This window comes from Nyctereutes procyonoides, unplaced genomic scaffold (assembly GCF_905146905.1).
Source record: "Nyctereutes procyonoides isolate TBG_1078 unplaced genomic scaffold, NYPRO_anot_genome, whole genome shotgun sequence".
NCBI classification, from domain to species: Eukaryota; Metazoa; Chordata; class Mammalia; order Carnivora; family Canidae; genus Nyctereutes; species Nyctereutes procyonoides.
In genome coordinates, this window is record NW_026575020.1 from 52,564,197 (window position 1) to 52,568,047 (window position 3,851).

Below are 3,851 nucleotides of genomic sequence, written 5' to 3' on the forward strand. Positions count from 1 at the left end.
TAACCAAACCTCCCGGCATTCGGGGAGTTTCTATTTGGTTGTCTACTGAGCCCCTGCAGTACCTCAGGCTGCAAAGAGTATTTATGAAGTATCTTACCTTTCACCAAGCTGGGGCATTTCGGGCACCCACCACTTCCACCCCCAGCTTCTCTATCAAGCAGGCAGATGTAATGGAGTAACAATGTTGATAAGGCCAGGTGTCTGGTTTGGATTGGCTTTTTAAATCTAGCTCTTATCTGGGATGTCAAAACCAGTAAGCCAGAGTCAACGCGGCTTAAATTAAGTATCAGCGGGAACTCAGACAAGACAACTTCTCATTTTTACTATGAAAAAATTGGCTCACTGAGAAGCATGGTGCTTTGCAGAAGATCACAGAACACGTTTACAGGAACGCAGAGGTCACATTTTTTTATCTCTAGGGATTTAGGGTTATTATCAGAAAGATATATGGAGGTTGTATTGGGTTGACAAACATTTAGGTTTAACCAAACGTCCTGTCCATCTGTTTAGACTGTGTCGCATTAGTCTTCAGAATGCCCGTATCCCCCAAACCAACAACAAAACACTTTACTCCCGGCTGACAAATTCCAGCCCATCTTCTGGACTTCCTTCTCCTTCAGCATATCACGCACAGCAGGTGCAATTCTTTTCAACAAATACTTCTTTTCAACAAAGAAATATTCTTTTCAGTATGTTTGAAAGAGTATTTGTTGAACATCAGTCACATGCACAGCTTTTGCTCAGATAATAAAAAAGATACTGAATCTGCTTGTGAAACCAACCGTCCTAATATACTTTCCATATACGTGTTTCTAAAATACAGCAATTCCCTCTTTTCTTTTTTCTACAATCCCGTTCTCAAGAAGAGACAACTTAATCATAAAAGGAAAGAAATTATCTCTATTTCCTTTTCCCAAGAACACACATACATATGCACATACACACTCAGACACACACACATGCGCATGCATTCCTGTATAAAATCATTATTTGTCCAGTAGGATTTACACAGACATCATGGATGTAAATATACTAGACCTGTCGAAATCTGAACTCCAAGTATGCATCCTTTTTTTTTTTTTTTCAGGCTCCACCAAAAGAAAAAGAGGAAAAGGAAAACTCAGCAAGCCCCTAAAGGAGTCAGATCCCCCTCTATATTGTCAGGTAATTGTTAGCAGAAATGGGCTGTAATAACAAGCCATTTTAAAGGAATGTCAATTCAATTCTGTCTTGCTTAAAGAAGATCCAGAGTCTGCCTTTGTTCCTAACCTGAGCAGTTTTGAGGAAATAATACCTTCTTTCAGAAACTGTGGGGAATTTGCAAGGTAGGGCTCCTGCTTTCCCAGATAAGCACAGGCAGGAGAGGGGACCGCTGGCCAGAAGGAGGCTAGCTCTGGGGGTCAGCCAGCACCCAGGGAGAGGGCCAACCCCGCCACAGGGAGCGAGGTGAGGGGGCGGCAGGAAGCCAGTGCCTTGCTTTCAGAAACTTATAAAGGATCTCTCCTCCTCCTCCTTCTCCTCCTCCTCCTTCTTCTCCTCCTCCTCCTCCTCCCTGTGGACTCGGCAGCCAAGGCCTCCCCAGCGGCAGAACCACCAGTCTCTTAGGCAACGTGTCCTTCGCCCTCCCTGCTGACGGCATGTTTGCAGTCTGGGACGCTTTCGTGCAGCTGCGTCTTTCCAAGAGCCTGAGGTTTAGGGTTTGGGTGAGCTTGGTGGTTCGCCTTTTTTTTTTTTTCCTCCCCCTACCTTTTTATTCACAGTTTCCAATACACAAAGCACTTTACAACATCCATGGAAACCTCTGTGGCCACAGACTTAGAAAAAGACAATTGACGGAGCGTCAGCCACACACGGGGAAGGAATATGGGAGTGTCCACTTATGTGGCATGGCTGTGTTGCTTTCTCTTTTGCTAATCAGGTCCCCAAAGCAGTTGTTTGTTTTACTTTTTGTTTTTTGTTGTTTTTTTTTTTTTAAATTTTTGTCTGTGTTTTATTTCCGGGGTTCTTGTTGTCGTTTGGTTTTGTTTTTGTTGTTTGTTGTTGTTGTTGTTTTCACTAAAGGCCAGAATGACAAGGGCTTTAGAGCAAAGACATGATGGATATAAAAATGCCATTGCCCTTGAGCTGGTCCATGTGGGTAGTTGTACAGCACGGCGGAGCCAGGCCTCTCGTTGACATTCGTGAAATGTTTGTGGAATGAATGTGTGCCACTTCTTTAAAGAGCTCTGTGTCATTGTTAGAACATACGGGAAGCTTCCTAGAGGCGAGAGTCCTGACATTTGAATTCGTCATCATTCCTGTGCCCAGTAGGTTCCCTGGCTCACCTGAGAGGGATCTGAGCTCAGGGGACTGCAATTAAATGTGACCTTTGTCCTCTGAAAATCTGCTGCCCTTATTCTGTATATTCTCTGGAGACATCCTTAGCAATCGCATTTACCCACACTTTTCCACCTCTTCCAAACAATTATACAGGAATAATTGCCAAAAATTAAGACTGAGACCCTTTGAATTCTAAACTGACTCTTTGGCGGAAAAAAAAAAAAAAAAAAGCTAGAACAGTGGGAAGGACTATGCCATCGTTAGGAGTCCCACCTTCTGTGTCCCAGCCTCCTCTCCCCTTAAACCGGCATCACAGCCTCCTCTGGGCATGTGAAACATGACCAGGTTTTAAACATCAGTCTTTGCTGTACAAACGAAATGTGTCATCATTCAGACCACGTTTGAACCAGAGGATGTTAATTTTGATTCATCCCAAAAAGGACACATCCTGCAGCTTCAGGGGATAAGTCAGGAGTCTGTGCAGAGGGGCAGGATGGTTCACAAGAGCAAACAGTGAGTACCAACGGCAGGTGCAGGCCACCACTGAGATCATCAGGTCACCACTTCTGCCATGGCTTGTGCAAAATGCAAGACCCCAAGTGGGGCTTAGCATTGCCCCACAAAACACAGAGTCCCAAGGAAATAAGGCAGGACCCCAAAGTGACAAGTCTGTGGATAAATAGTTTCCCCACCAAAGAAGAGAGATGATGAGGGCAGAGCCTGCCTAATCTTCTAGCAAATGAATTTTATGCAGGAAGTAAGCATTTGAGAGTTGGTAGCTACTGTCTTCTTGTTCCACTGTTGTTGTGAGCGGGTTTTTACCCCTTCATACTTAGAGCTGTGAAAGTTTGGACAGAATTAACCCGTCTAGACTTCTGTTTTCTCATTTGCTAAATGGGAAAAGAAAGAAGAACTATCATGAAAGTTTTTTTTTTGGGGGGGGGGCGGTAATACAGGGGCTATATCCAGGGAAAGCCTTTTGCTCACCACGGAGCACACAGTAAGGGCTCCACGGGGCTCTGCAAACACTTCCCCTTGCTAATAAATGTCCCAAGAGATCAGAAAAGAAAATTTACATCAGGGTGATAACGGTGAGCCTGCACTTATCCAAACGAGGACTTGCCTGGATTTAAGGGGAGAGTGACAACCCACTTCTGCCCCAGATGACAAAATGATCTGGGAAATCTGGACAAGCCTGGATCAAGGGGTGAAAGGGTGCCACATACTCCCGAGAAACAAGAAATGCCACAGGCCTCAGAGAAAAAGGACGTAAAGGGATTGCCATGAAACGAAATCAGCGGCTGCACCACTCCTGCAAACCCAGAGAAGTTCTCATGAAAGACAAATTAAGAGGAGGGAAGACACGATAGAAGTGCATGGTTCAAGTCACACTTTGTTCTCTGCTCCCCGGGAGAAAGGCCGCCAAACTCTTGATTAGGAAAGAAAGGAGGAGATAAGATCAAAAACTGCACTTGACAAAAGAGCGGAGCCCCAGTCTCTCCGAGTGACCCAGAAAAGGAGGGCCAGTGCGG